The sequence below is a fragment of the Aquarana catesbeiana genome, linkage group LG09 (assembly GCF_042186555.1).
Source record: "Aquarana catesbeiana isolate 2022-GZ linkage group LG09, ASM4218655v1, whole genome shotgun sequence".
In the NCBI taxonomy this organism is placed as follows: Eukaryota; Metazoa; Chordata; class Amphibia; order Anura; family Ranidae; genus Aquarana; species Aquarana catesbeiana.
Genome location: NC_133332.1, coordinates 140,222,485 through 140,239,276, shown reverse-complemented (window position 1 = coordinate 140,239,276; position 16,792 = coordinate 140,222,485).

The window sequence follows — 16,792 nt, the reverse complement described above, 5'->3', positions numbered from 1 at the left end:
ACTCTGCCATAAAGCCCCGACTGGTGGAGGGCTGCAGTGATGGTTCACTTTCTACAACTTTCTCCCATCTCCTGACTGCATCTCTGGAGCTCAGCCACAGTGATCTTTGGGTTCTTCTTTACCTCTCTCACCAAGGCTCTTCTCCCCCGATAGCTCAGTTTGGCCGGACAGCCAGCTCTAGGAAGGGTTTTTGTCATCCCAAACATCTTCCATTTAAGGATTATGGAGGCGACTGTGCTCTTAGGAACCTTAAGTGCAGCACAATTTTTTTGTAACCTTGGCCAGATCTGTGCCTTGCCACAATTCTGTCTCTGAGCTCTTCAGGCAGTTCCTTTGACCTCATGATTCTCATTTGCTCTGACATGCACTGTGAGCTGTAAGGTCTTATATAGACAGGTGTGTGGCTTTCCTAATCAAGTTCAATCAGTATAATCAAACACAGCTGGACTCAAACGAAGGTGTAGAACCATCTCAAGGATGATCAGAAGAAATGGACAGCACCTGAGTTAAATATATGAGTGTCACAGCAAAGGGTCTGAATACTTAGGACCATGTGATATTTCAGTTTTTCTTTTTTAATAAATCTGCAAAAATGTCAACAATTACGTGTTTTTCTGTCAATATGGGGTGCTGCATGTACATTAATGAGGAAAAAAAATGAACTTAAATGATTTTTAGCAAATGGCTGCAATATAACAAAGAGTGAAAAATTTAAGGGGGCCTGAATACTTTCCGTCCCCACTGTATTTTGGTCCCTAGACCTATATGAGCTAATGTGGCAAGGATGAAATCCAGCACATTCTATCAAAAGCTTTTTCCATGTCAGCAGATAGAAAAATAAAGGGTATGTTTTTCTCTTGGGCCAAATGAATGGCGTTCAGTACTTGTTGGGTATTGTCTCTGGCCTCTGTTTTGGGACAAATCCAGACTGGCCAAAATGTATAAGAAAGGCGATGTGAGGCAGAAGTTGACTGAACAATATTCCTGTAAGGATTTTAAGATCTAAATTTAGGATGGATATGAGCCTGTAGCTCTGGCACTGCAGGGGATCTTTGCCTTCCTGTGACAGTAATCATAGTGTGAATGGAATTTCATAGAATAGTATCTTTCAGATGGAATTGTAGGCCTCTAAGAACTTTAGGCCTATGGTATCCTGGAAAGATGTATAATATGAAAGGGTGAACCGATTTGGACTGGAGGAGCTTTACCAGTACTCATATCCTTAAGCGCCAGAGTGAATTTTTCTGTGCAGAGTGGGAGTTCTAGATCTTGGATGGCTTCCTCAGACCTGAGAGGCATACAGGAGTCCTGCAGATAACAAAGAATTTCAGTCTGGCTATGAGGGGTGGTCTCAGAGTACCAGTACCAGTATAATAAAGATTGTACAGGTCAGAGTAGTAAGACCAAAAAGCTACAGCTATAAATGGAGAGTCCTTAACCACAGTCCCTCCCTTGCTTTTAATTTGTGGATTATAGTTTCTGATATAAACGTGTCAGAGGGCCTGTGCTAACAATTTGTCTGGCTTATTACCTTTTTCGTAGAAAGTGCACTTACATCTGAGTAACTTCACCTTTGCCGATCTGTGAGAAGGTCATTAACCCTATCGCTGCCAGGCCCTGTGCTCCATTTTTACATTCAGGTGGCCAGGCCATTTTTGCAATGCTTTTTTATTATTCCCTTACAGGTTTTAGAGTTTGTTAAAGACCCCCCAAACCATTCTGAAAGAACATGACAAGTAGAATACAAATAAAATTCTACAATGATATTTGCGCAAATGTTTATCAAAACAATATTTTTGTTAAAAATACACTAAAATCATTATTAGCAGATAAAAACACAGTTTACAAAACTCCTACTAAATATAAAAGCTTAACCTTGACCAATAGAATAAAAACAAGGTGCTACTGATTTTTAAGGCCCCACGGTATTTGTGCAAATGTTTATCAAAACAATATATTTGCTAAAAATTCTCTAAAATAATTTTTAGCAGAAAAAACACAGCAAATTTTACAAAATTCCTGCTAAATACCTACTAAATATAAAAGCTTAACCTGTATTGACTTAATAAATAACAAATATTTATTATTATTTATTTATATATTTTAAAAAGTATATTTTTTCCCAAAAAAGTGCGCTTGTAAGACTGCTGCGCAAATACGGTGTGACAAAAAGTATTGCAACGACCGCCATTTTATTCTCTAGGGTTTTAGAAAAAAAAATATATAATGTTTGGGGGTTCTAAATAATTTCCTAGCAAAAAAATAATTTTAACTTGTAAATAACAAGTTTGAAAAAAAGGGCCGGTCTTAAACTAGGCGATGGGGGGGAGGGTCCAGAGACAGTGATAGCCAGCGCGGAAGATATTCCAGAGGGTAGTATTGGGGGCATTAGTGATAGGTTAACCAAAGCACAAAAACACAAGGTGAGTATAGTAGCAAGTCCTAGTTGCAATCTTGAAACACCCAATACGAGGACAATATGCGACCGGTCTAAACTATGTGGCATGTTCACCAATGCCAGGAGCATGGCGGACAAGATGGGTGAACTAGAGATACTGTTGTACAAGGAGGATTTGGATTTTGTGGGAATTTCAGAGACTGGTTCAACAGCTCTCATGATTGGCTGGCAAACATTCAAGGGTATACCCTATACCGCAAGGATAGAGAGGGTAAAAAAGGGGGAGGGGTATGCCTATATATCAAGAATAATGTACAAGTGAATGTGAAAGATGACATCACTGAGGGAGCAAGGGAGGAGGTGGAATCCTTATGGGTAGAGCTCCAAAGGGATGAAGCTAAGGGGAAAATAATACTGGGAGTATGCTATAGGCCCCTAACCTGAGGGAGGAAGTGGAGACGGATCTCCTATCACAAATTGGATTAGCAGCAAGGATGGGAAGTGTTATCATAATGGGGTATTTTAATTATCCAGACATAGACTGGGCGGAGGGAACCGCGCATTCATTTAAGGCTCGCCAGTTCCTTAATGTCTTGAAGGACAATTTTATGGGTCAGATGGTAGACGCACCAACTAGAAATAAAACATTACTGGATCTACTGATTACCAACAATACAGACCTGATCACAGATGTGGAAATACGGGGCAATTTAGGTAACAGCGATCACAGGTCAATTAGTTTCAGTATAAATCACACAAATAGGAAACATGAAGGGAACACAAAGACACTGAATTTCAAAAGAGCCAACTTCCCTAAACTACAAACCTTGCTAAAAGGCATAAATTGGGATAAAATATTAGGAACAAATAATACGGAGGAGAGATGGGTTTGCTATAAGGGCATTAGCCAATGTATCCCATTGGGTAATAAATTTAAAAGAGCGAACAAAAATCCTGGATGGCTTAACTCCAATGTAAAAATGCATATAAAAGCAAAGGAGAAGGCCTTCAAAAAATACAAGGTTGAGGGATCATCCTCAGCATTCAGACTTTATAAAGAATGCAATAAGAAATGTAAGGGTGCAATTAGGACGGCTAAGATAGAACATGAAAGACACATAGCGGAGGAGAGCAAAAAAAATCCCAAGAAATTCTTTAAGTATGTAAACAGTAAAAAAGGGAGGACAGACCATATTGGCCCCATAAAGAATGAGGAAGGACATCTGGTTACAAAGGATGGGGAGATGGCAAAGGTATTGAATTTATTCTTCTCCTCAGTATTCACAAGTGAATCGGGGGGCTTCAGTAACCAAAACTGCAGTGTTTATCCTCATGACATTATCCTCATGACATCCTCATCCTCTGTATTTGCAGATGATACTAAGCTAAGTAGGGCAATAACTTCTCCGCAGGATGTGGAAATCTTGCAAAAAGACCTGAATAAATTAATGGGGTGGGCGACTACATGGCAAATGAGGTTCAATGTAGAAAAATGTAAAATAATGCATTTGGGTGGCAAAAATATGAATGCAATCTATACACTGGGGGGAGAACCTCTGGGGGAATCTAGGATGGAAAAGGACCTGGGGGTCCTAGTAGATGATAGGCTCAGCAATGGCATGCAATGCCAAGCTGCTGCTAATAAAGCAAACAGAATATTGGCATGCATTAAAAGGGGATCAACTCCAGAGATAAAACGATAATTCTCCCGCTTTACAAGACTCTGGTCCGGCCGCACTTGAAGTATGCTGTCCAGTTCTGGGCACCAGTCCTCAGGAGGGATGTACTGGAAATGGAGCGAGTACAAAGAAGGGCAACAAAGCTAATAAAGGGTCTGGAGGATCTTAGTTATGAGGAAAGGTTGCAAGCACTGAACTTATTCTCTCTGGAGAAGAGACGCTTGAGAAGGGATATGATTTCAATTTACAAATACTGTACTGGTGACCCCACAATAGGGATAAAACTTTTTCGCAGAAGAGAGTTTAATAAGACTCGTGACCACTCATTACAATTAGAAGAAAAGAGGTTTAACCTTAAACTACGTAGAGGGTTCTTTACTGTAAGAGCGGCAAGGATGTGGAATTCCCTTCCACAGGCGGTGGTCTCAGCGGGGAGCATTGATAGCTTCAAGAAACTATTAGATAATCACCTGAATGACCGCAACATACAGGGATATGTAATGAAATACTGACACATAATCACACACATAGGTTGGACTTGATGGACTTGTGTCTTTTTTCAACCTCACCTACTATGTAACTATGTAACTATGTAAAAGTGGTTAAAGATGCCCTAAACCATATATTTTCTGAAAGCATAGGATCAGTAAAATAAAAACTAGGTGTAACTGATTTTTAACCACTTGCCCCCCACCATATAGCAATATAACGTCGGCAAAATGGTTTAGTTATCCTGATCGGACGTCATATGACGTGATCAGAATAACAAGCTGGGACGCGCCTGCGGAGCATGCAGCACGCCGATCGGAGGTGCCGTATGTCAGTCTGACACACCGCATCTCTGATCATGGTATGGAGCCTCTGACGGAGGTTTCTTATCATGCGATCAGCTGTGACCAGTAAACGGCTTTCCTCGGTTAATGCTGACAGGGAAAGCCGATCAATGTCTCTCCCTGTCAGATAGAGGGGTCTGTGCTGATAATCAGCACATTGATTATCAGCACAGCTCCATCAGATGTGCCCATCAGCTGCAAATCACTGCCCATCAGCTGCCAGCCTGTGCCCCATAAAGAGTGCCTGTCAGTGCCCATAAATGTGCCAATCAGTTCCCATAAAAGTGCCAATCAGTGCCCCATCAATAATGTCTGTCAGTGCCCTTCAGATGTCACTCAGTAATGCCTGTCAGTATCCCCTCATCTGTGCTGCCTATCCAGTGCCATCTATCAGTGCCACCTATCAGGGCCGCCCATCAGTGCCGCCTATCAGTGCCACCTATCAATGCCCATCAGTTTTTTTTTCAAAAATGTCAGTCTTTTTTAGTTTGTTTAGCAAAAAATAAAAACTCTAGAGATGATCAAATACCAACAAAAGAAAGCTCTATTTGTGGGAAGAAAATGATAAAAATGTTGTTTTGAGTATAGGGTTGCCTGACCGCACAATTGTCATTCAAGTGCGACAGCGCCCGAAAGCTGAAAATTGTCCTGGGCAGGAAGTGACGGAAGTGCCTGGTATTAAATTGGTTAAGGACCCTTGATATTTGCGCAAATTTTTATCAAAACAATATATTCGTTAAAAATCTCTAAAAACATTTTTAGCAGATAAAAACACAGAAAATTTTACAAAATTCCTGCAAAATACCTACTAAATATAAAAGCTTAACCTGTATTGAGTTAACAAATAACAAATATTTGTAATTTTTACATTGCGCCTTTTTGCAAAATGGTTAAAATCGAACATACACAAAAATGTAAATATACAAATTTCTCAAAAAATCTGAAGGTTTTTATTTTTCCCTTACAGTATTCAGAATTTGTGAAAGACCCCCCAAACCATATATTTTCTGAAAGCATAGGACCAGTAGAATAAAAAGAAGGTGCTACTGATTTTTAAGGACCCCCCAATATTTGCACAAGTGTTTACCAAAGCAATATTTTCACTAAAAATACACTAAAATGATTATTAGCAGATACAAACACAGCAAATTTTACAAAATTCCTACTAAATATAAAAGCTTAACCTGTATAAAGTTATTATTATTATTCATGATTTATATAGCACCAACAGTTTATGCAGCGCTTTACAATGTAAACGGGGACAGCACAATTACAGTACAGTTCAATACAGAAGGGACAGGAGGGCCCTGTTCGTAGAGATTACATCCCAAAGGGAGGAGGTGGCGGTACAAAAGGTAATAGATGCAAGAAATAATTTGATGGGGGTGGCTTGGGGACAGTTGTTAGGTGGGTGTGGGATAGGCTTCCCTGAATAAGTGCATTTTCAAGGATCTCCTAAAGGTGGACAGGTTAGGGGCTGATCGGATAAATATTACAAGCTCAGTTTGAGAAAGATTGAGTTTGAGAAAGTGGTGTTACATCCATATCGATATGTCATTCAGAAAGTTTAAGATCCGTGAGGAGATCAAGGGGGTGAGTTGAGGAGTGGAGAGATAGATCTGGGTGTCGTTGGCATAGAGGTGGTAGTGGAAGCCATGGGAGGTTATCAACTGGCCCAGGGAAGAGGTATAGAGCGAGAATAGGAGGGGCCCAAGGACAGAGCCTTGGGGTACCCCAGCAGAGAGAGGATCAGGAGCAGAGGAGATGGAGTTGTAAGTGACACTGAAAGTGCACTGAGATAGGTAGGAAGAGAACCAGGATAAAGCAGATTCACAGAGGTCAAGGGAGTGTAGTATGCTGAGAAGGAGCAGGTGGTCAACTGTGTCAAAGGCAGAAGAGAGGTCTAAGTGTATGAGTATGGAGTAATGGCCATTGGTTTTAGCAGTTAGTAGGTCATTGGTGAATTTTAGTAGGGCAGTTTCAGAGATTCCTCATTCATTCATAGAATGACAGTGTGATTCATAGTAACACTCTCAGTTTACTATGTATCAGCTGTCAGTGGGTATAGAAACGATCGCTGCCTATGTCCATTGTACTATGGGGGGAGCTTGGTAAACACATGTTTACCAAGCCCCCCAAGCCCCAAATCACCCCCACCTGCACCGATCCCCCCTCCCCCGCCACACTCCCCAGCCTGACTGCTCACTTTAGCTCAGTGCAGGCAAAAGTTGCAGATGGCAGAATGGAAGTAGGGATGTCGCCCGGAGCGGCCATTGATCTGTGGTGCGGGAGCAGTATGGGGGGTGATCTGACTGGTGGGGGGGTACACATCTGGATCCCCCCAAGCCCCATGCAGCACCTGAAGCCGGCGGGAGTGGAAGAGGAGGGATGCTGGCTAATGATGGTAGCTGTGGGGTTAGGGTTTGCAGGGGGGTCGGATTGGGTGTGAAGGAGGGGTAATCAGTCCTGGGGGGAAGAAGGGGGGTGAAGGGGATAGGAAAGGAGAGTGGCGGAAGTAGTTTTAGGTGAAAGAGAGCGTCAGGAGGTTGAAAAGCAGGGGTCAGGGAAGCGGCGGCATGGGTGGGAGGGGGTCAAATTTTAGGTTATAACTCTGATCAGCGGGTTGTGATCCACTGATCAGAGTTATAGAATTGTTCAGCACAGTCTGCTGAACAATTCTTCTATAAGTTTATGATTCATGAAGTGACCATGAGCTTGTAGGAGAGGGACAAATTACCACCTGCAGACACTTTTGTAGGTCCGAATGACGTACAGACCTGGCAGTGAAAGGGTTAAAGGCTAATTTTACCTTTTCTAAAAGAATATCACTTTTCATAATAAATTGAAGTCTTTTGTAATGTCATTTATGCCTCAGCCATCCCAATTTGTTTATCTCACTTACCTCATCTATAGCAGCTTTGAAATTTAATTTGTTTTTTTCGAGTGTTTTGAAAATTGTTTATTTTTGATTCAATCAGTTCCTGTAGATCGCGTGAAATCCAGGAAGCTTTGAATCCCATCATGTGCTGGCTTGCTGCATCACAGAAGAGGGCATGATAGGGTGTGTTTACCACTCTGGACCAAGCCTCCATTACTATTACAAACTGAATGAATTGTTCAGGTGTGTACCTGTAGTATGTACATATGAAAAATGGGAATCTCTTTATAAAGCAATTTCATTTTTAAAACATTTGCAATTTAAATTGTTTTCAAATATGGAGCTTGATCTATATTTCATGCATTTGCAACCATTTGCATTATTCCAGCACAATCAATTAAACAAAGATACATGTATGTACACACACAACAGGGCAAAAACACACCAACCTAAAAAAAAACACACCAACCTAAAAAAAAAACACATACACTACACACACAAGAACAAACATACAGACACAAAGGCCCCCCCTACATCGGTACACAAGTAAAGGCACAGATGCACCTACATAAATATAAAAATACTTACAAACTCCACATAATTAGAATGTTTACAGTGCCTTGCAAAAGTATTCACCCCCTTGGCATTTTTGTATTTTGTTGCCTCACAACCTGGAATTAACATGGATTGTTTGAGGATTTGCATCATTTAATTTACAGAACATGCCCACAACTGTGAAGATTTTTTTTTATTGTGAAGCAAACAACAAATAGGACAAAATAATAGAAAAGTCAATGTGCATAACTATTCACCCCCCTAAAGTCAATACTTTGTAGAGCTACCTTTTGCGGCTATCACAGCTCCAAGTCACTTTGGATAAGTCTCTATGAGCTTGCCACATCTTACCACTGGGATTTTTGCCCATTTCTCCTTGCAAAACTGCTCTGGCTCCTTCAAGTTGGAGGGTTTGCGCTTGTGAACAGTAATCTTTAAGTCTGACCACAGATTTTCTATTGGATTGAGGTCTGGGTTTTGACTAGGACATTCCAACACATTTACATGTTTCCCCTTAAACCACTCAAGTGTTGCTTTAGCAGTGTGTTTGGGGTCATTGTCTTGCTGGAAGGTGAACCTACGTCTTAGCCTCAAATCACACACAGAGTGGTACAGGTTTTGTTCAAGAATATCCATGTATTTAGCACCATCCACCTTTCCCTCAACTCTAACCATTTTCCCAGTCCCGAGGGGATGGTGTTCTTTGGCTGATGTGATGTGTTGGGTTTGCGCCAGACATAGCGTTTTCTTTGATGGCCAAAAAGTTCAATTTTAGTCTCATCAGACCAGAGCACCTTCCTCTATACATTTTGGGAGTTTCCCACATGCCTTTTCGCAAACTCAAAACATGCCATTTTGTTTTTTGCTGAAAGTAATGGCTTTCTTCTGGCCACTCTGCCATAAAGCCCAACTCTATGGAGTGTACGGCTTATTGTCGTCCTATGTACAGGTACTCCAGTCTCTGCTGTGGAACTCTGCAGCTCCTCCAGGGTTACCTTAGGTCTCTGTGCTGCCTCTGTGATTAATGCCCTCCTTGCTCGGTCCATGAGATTTGGTGTGCGGCCGTCTCTTGGCAGGTTTGCTATTGTGTCATGTTCTTTACATTTGATTATGATAGAGTTGATGGTGCTCCTAGGGATCATCAAAGATTTGGATTTTTTTTATAACCTAGCCCTGACTTGTACTTCTCAACAACATTGTCCCTTACTTGTTTGGAGAATTCCTTGGTCTTCATGGCAGTGTTTGGTTAGTGGTGCCTCTTGCTTAGGTGTTGCATACTCTGGGGCCTTTCAAAAAGGTGTGTGGACATCATTTCACTAACTATGTGACGTCTGAAGGTAATTAGTTGCACCAGAGCTTTATATGGGCTTCATAACAAAGGGGGTGAATACATACGCACATGCCAATTATCAGTTTTTAATTTCTGAAAAAAAGTTTTATGTATATATTTTTTTAATTTTACTTCACCAACTTAGATTGTGTTCTGATCCATCACATATAATTCAGATAAAAAAAACATTGAACTAAAGGTTTTAATGTGACAAAATAGGTAAAAAGCCAAGGGGGTGAATCCTTTTGCAAGGCACTGTATATAGCAAGATAGTAATATCAAATAAATATATCTATCTGTGATATATAACTATAGTTTTTACATGTCCTCCACTTAGGGTCCAACCACAACATAAGGTGCAGGTTTGGTTTGTGCCATGAATAGTTCAAGAGATACAAATATAGTTAAAACTCTGTCTTAATTAAAAGCAGGACAACAGCACAGTTACACAGGTAGCAAGGTTATCATGACTTGTTGAGTCTGTGTTCAGGCAGCATATATAAAGCTGGCAATCAAGGTTTAACTCTTTCTACAATGTACACAGACATACATGAATTCACAAACATACATGAGTAAAAACAATAAAAACTCTGTTGAAAAAAATGGTGAGGGGCGTGGCGTCCGAGGAGGGGCATGGCATCCGAGCCTGAAGATTTAGCCTGAGAGCTCCACCACACAGCCAGGGGAATCCACATCCATCGGAGCCGAGCAGTGATTTAGAAGCCATCATCCACCCCGGCAGAGCCCAGATTCACTTCAGGGATGCTGAGGAGATGATCAGAACCGCTGCCGCAGCTCAGTGAACTGATGGGCTACTTCCCACAAACAGCGCAGCCACAACAAAATGGCGGCGGCACCCGAGCGGCGGAACAGAACGGCAAGGCCGCAGCATCTGTCTCCTCCTCGGACCGAGGGGGGACCAGATTTAGGAACCCCCACAGTGGATCCTCATCAGCAGCCTCCACTCCCACAATCAGGAACCCTGCTAAAAGCAGACAACACACGGTGTCCCCACAAAATGGCCTGCAACATCAGGATATGGAGGTGAGTGGAAACAGCTCCTCACAGCGGCCTAGCACACCTGAAACACCAGACCCCATAGCCAAATTCCCTACCACAGGACAGCCAGTGTCTGACACAGTGCTAAAAGACATGCTGATGTCCCTTAGATCCTCCTTACACAATGATATGCTCCACACTGTAAACAAATGCCAATCAGAGGTGCACATTCTAGGAGAGAGGGTAAATCAGGTGGAGCACGCTATGGGAAAATACACCAGTTCCTTTAACAACATGGTGGATGCACACTGGGCACATAGTGACGACATCTCCTGGATCAAAGATAAAATAGCAAACCTCGAGGAAAGATCCAGAAGGAATAACTAAAAATAAGAGGCATTCCGGAATCAGTAACACCAGCGCAGCTCCTGCAATATGCCCAGGATTTATTTTTCGCCATTTCACCCGCAATGTCTGCATTGGAGCTTACAGTAGATAGAATGCATAGGGTCCCTAAACCATCCTTCCTGGCAGATGAAGTCCCCAGGGATGTGTTGCTGAGACTTCACTTTTACAGGGCAAAATAATGTATTCTAGAAGCGTTTTGCAAATCCGAGAAACACCCGGCCCAATATGCCTCCATACAGCTGCTCCCTGAGCTCTCCGGGCACACTCTCCAATGTCGCCGTAATCTGGCTACAATTACTAAAGCACTACGCAACTATCATATTCTGCACAAATGGAAATACCCAGTTACACTTTCCATTACCTACAATGGAACTACAACCACAGTATCCACCCTGGAAGAAGGGTTGATAGCCCTTCGGCAATAGGGAATCTTAATGGAAATGACACAAGTCCCTATACAGGCCGATGGAACCTTACACATTCAGGATGGATGGCAGGTAGTGACCAGGAAAAAAAAATGAGAAGAAAATTATACACCCAAAAAACATAAACCCATTATCATTTACCCCCTGGTAGGTGGTCTGGTGCCACTCCAAGATGGACGTGTAGATCCGTAGCTCCCATCCACGAGGTCTGGCTTCTTCAGCTTTCAAGCTCTCGAGTCCCCTCTACTATGGTGAGAACATCCCACAGTGCCTCAGCTACCAGGTCCCGATCTCCACGGAGCCAAGAAACCCAGTGTGACAGACACATTCCCGAGATCTTCCGATCCCGGCCTAGGGGAAGGACGCAGGTCACACAGTCAGCCTCCGCAAGCACTGCGTTTTTATCGAGTGACAGCCCCCACCGCTCCGGAGCCCAGAGCCCATCAGACATGGGGACGGAACAGAGGCATCCACCGGCTGTTAGCCTGGACGACTTACACAGCGTGGCTGCGGATATAAAAAACACTCTTATGGCGGCCATTTCGGACATGCGGTCTGACCTACATGCCATGTCAATCAGAGTGGAGGAGGTAGAAGTGACGCAGACACGCCAGGAAGCTTCTTTATGCCATGTTCAGCAAATTACTGAGTCTCATGCAGTTAACCTGAGAGATATAAATCGTCACATGGAAGATCTCGATAACCGCGGGAGACGCCGCAACCTACGCCTAAGAGGGATCCCTGAATCAATCGATTCCAATCAACTACCTCAAACAGTGACATCCATATTTAATGAGCTACTCGAGAGGCCTCAGGACACCCCAGTGGCTTTTGAACGTATTCACAGAGCACTACGCCGGAGGGGAAGAGATACAGACCCCCCTAGAGACACGGTGTGTTGCCTCACTGATTTCCCCCTTAAGGAAGAAATTTTGCGAGCATCCAGAAATCGAAATCAACTAACTTTCCAAGGCTCAAACATCAAGATATACCAAGATCTTTCAAATATTACTCTGCAAAGAAGGCGCGAACTAAGACCATTACTAGACATACTAAGAGCCAGATCGATTATGTATCGTTGGAAGTTTCCTTTTGGCCTCTCAGCAACACACATGGGCCGCACAGCTCTTCTCAGGGTTCCAGGGGACCTAAAACACTTTTGTTCCACCCTGGACGTGCCAGTAGTTGCACTGCCTGATTGGTACAGCGATTTCCACCTACCACAAATGCAAAGAGCCACATCGATGGATGGCATCGCTGAAGTCGGCAACTTTAACCTTGGAGCCCGCCGCCCTCACCCAGCACCCCCTCACTCTCCGCTGAGAGATCCAGGAATGCCACGGAATGGCAGCCCCATGGCCTCCCCTGCACACCGCAGAGCCCGTATCACCTAAACAGAGCACCCATGCCTGCTTTAATGTGTTTTTCTTCTTTTTTGTTTTGTTCTCACTTTCTGGTTTTTCAAAGTTACCTGACACAGGAAGGCTGACACCAAGTTCTATACTCCCCTCATCTGTACACCTTAAGAGCCTGTGAGAGACCAGCAGACCTGTTACCAGACACTACAACGCTAATGACATCTATACTTAAGTTTCAGGAGATATAACCACATAGTGCTTTATCTTTATCCCCACAACTCAGCCAGAAGGGAACATTGTCATTGCATTATGTGGTGATTCACCCCACGCAGAGAGAGGACACATTCCCTATCTGATGTTCTACCCACCCTTTCTCCCGCCCTTTACTCGAGAAACCGACGCTGATCCTCCATTAACCATTCTGCCCGACTAAAGGAGTTAAAGATTGGAACTTATCCTCTCACTGAATTAACAGGAAGCGAAACGTGTTAATATCCAACAGATGTCATACCTACTCTGGATCCCAGACTACAACAACACGATCAAGAAACTTTCTTCGGATCCCCCTCTAATGACATTTGTAGTGTCTCAATACCCACCTACAATTCCTCCCTTCCTCTCCCTCCTTCCTCATTCTTCTTCTTGCCTCTTCTTTATCTCCCCTTTTCCTCCTATGCCACCTTTTCCTAACTCATACTATATCACATCAACCCTACTAAAACTCTCCTTTTCATACTTCCTTTGCCTTCCTTTGTGTCTGTCTCAAATAACGCATTCAAATGTCTTCATAATATGTTTATTGTACAAGCATTCACCCTTCCTCTTTCTCCTCCTATAGATATTTCTATCATATCAAATCGCTAGAACCAAGATCTGAGGAGAGCTAACTGGGAGCCGAGAGTGACGTGCTCAGGTAAGAAGGTCAAAACACTGCAACCAGCCATTATACACATAATGCCCAGAGGATTAAAAATTATCCTCCTGATTCAAATATAAAGCACACCCTTATTCCCGTTTCAAGGGGATCAAAACACAGGGTAAGTCTCATTGGATCACAGCTGAGCACGTCCCCCTCGGTCCCGGAGATGCTCTGTATAGGTTTCTCTACTTCTTTCACAGGTATGCACTCAATGCATTTAATGCAGTTATTTCATTACCTTTCTGTTATGGTTGAACCTGCAAGCTATTTTACAGCCTATGCCTTCTACTCCACCAGGTGTCAGGTAGACTGTATACCCCCAGTTAATAGTTTCAATATTCTCAATATCAAAAATGAATAACACATCCTAGGTCTCTACCACTTAAATGTATAGTGGTAATCTCTAGCACATGATGTAACTTGACCTACTCAATAATCCTCAACCACATGACACTAATACATGGACTAAGCATCAGTAAGAACTCTCCCCCTGAAACAATAACAAATAGACTCCCAATGATTATAAGATCTCTGGCACCTCACGGACTTTTCACACCCGTCATCCTCCCCCTTTCTCCCCAAGCCTATAACACACTCCCTCACATAGAAAGAAATCATACACTTTTTGTCGGGAATACTCAAGAGATAACTTCATAGCTCTTTAGAAACCCTGACATGTTACACAGGAAACTTTACACTTAGCCCCGATGACCTCAATGGGACACAGGACTCACTCCCTTGGTTGAACGTCACTTGCCACCTCCTCCACCAGCGGACTCAGGTAGTTACCGCTGACCCAAACCGGTTCCCCGCAGACTCTGTAAGTGGGACTGCAGGTCAATCTCCACAACCGGTATATCCCCTGGATTGCCCCCTTCATACCCAACATCCATGCTCCCCGCCCTATACTACCCTTGCTTCCCACCTCCCTCCATATAACACTACTCCCCTCCCCCACTACATTCTTTGCCTTTCATCTCCCTCCCCGTCTCTGACTTCCCTGCTGTTAAACAATAAGCTAGGTAACTTATACCTAGGCTAGCTGACAATGGCACACCGCCAAACATCGTCCGCTAAGCTCTCCTTGAAAATAATTTCTTTCAATGTGAAAGGATTAAACATACCTGAAAAGCGTTCGCAGTTACTAGCCCACATGCGAAGCGCAAAGGCAGATGTGGTTTTCCTCCAAGAGATCCACTTTGATGGTAAAAATATACCTAAACTGATGAACCATTCTTTCCCCCACCACTTTCATGCCACAGCTCCAACCTCAAAAACTAAAGGAGTTTCCATACTCCTTTCCAAAAACGTACGCTTGCAAGTTACAGATACTCTTCTAGACGATCAAGGCAGATTCATCTTCCGTAAAGGCACGTTTAAAAAGAGACCAATCACTCTTGCAAACTTATATAGCCCTAACACTGCCCAAGTCCCCTTTTTCAGAACAGTGATAGGGAAACTAGCAGCCTTCCAGGAAGGCCTCCTAGTCTTGGGGGGCGATTTCAATGTCCCCTTAGATCCTCTAGTAGACACTTCCACAGGCAAATCTCATTTACCATACAGGGCTCTGAAACAAATCAAGGGTTGCCTCCAAGAAATTTCTCTCCATGATGCATGGCGTATCCTCCACCCAAAAGACAAAGACTTTACCTTTTTTTCCGCTCTCCACAACAAATATTCTCGCATTGATTATCTATTTCTCTCACAACAAGACCTCCCGACTCTGACTACGGCAACTATAGACCCCATGATAATGTCGGACCACCATCCCATCTCCATGACTCTTACCTTTCCTGATATGCATCACCTAACGTACATTTGGAAATTAGACCCTACCCTTCTAACAGACGCATTAAACGTACAAGAGATCCGTTCCTGCTTAAAGGACTATTTCATCGAAAATGACACCCCGGACACATCCCCCCAGACACAATGGGAGGCTCACAAATGTGTCATACGAGGCAAATTGATATCACTAGCTGCATCAATCAAAAGGGCGAAGAAAGCTACAATATCCAACTTATTTGCTAAACTGAAAAAACTTGAGACCCTACACAAACATACTCTAGCTCAACAAACTCACTCCGAATTAACGGAGATACGCACACTCATTAAGGAAGAGTTACATCACAATCTCAAAAAAAGATTCATCTTGTCTCACAAACTCTTTTACGAGTTTGGGAACAAGAGTGGCCACCTACTCGCATGGGCCCTCCGTAAGAAAAAAAACAATAACACAATCCATCAGTTACATTCTGCTAAGGGAAATCCCCTCACACACAATGAGGATATAGCAAAGGAATTTGAAACATATTATGCCTTCCTCTACGACCTGCGTATCTCTGCGCAAGACTCGACCCCAGCACCCCAAAGAACTCTGAACATTGAACTCTAGAAAAATATGCCCCAGGGAAAATACCCCAAGAAACAGTAGCATTCCTTGACTTACCGATCTCTCCCATGGAATGGGAACAGGCAGTTAAACAGCTTAAACCTGGAAAGAGCCCAGGACCTGACGGTCTCCCAGCGGTATACTACAAGACATTTTCAAGCACTCTTCAAACCCCCTTTCTTAAGACCTTTAATTCACTCTCCCCAGCAAACCCACTTACAAAGGGAATGTTGGAGGCCCACATTGTGGTCATCCCCAAAGAAGGCAAAGACCCTTCTCAAACAGGAAATTACAGACCAATTTCACTATTAAATGTGGACATTAAAATATTCTCCAAGATACTAGCCAACAGATTGCTACCCATATTGCCTTCCATAGTCTCCCAAGATCAAGTTGGTTTCGTCCCTGGACAAGAAGCCAGGGACAACACCATCAAAGCAATTAACCTACACCATCTGATATCCCAAACAAAACAAAAGGGCTTTTTCCTGTCACTAGATGCGGAGAAGGCGTTTGACAGAGTGTCCTGGGAATACATGTCGGCAGTTTTACGAGCCATAGGACTTGGACCGAAATTGATTGGGCTGATCCTATCGTTATACGGCAACCCATCAGCTA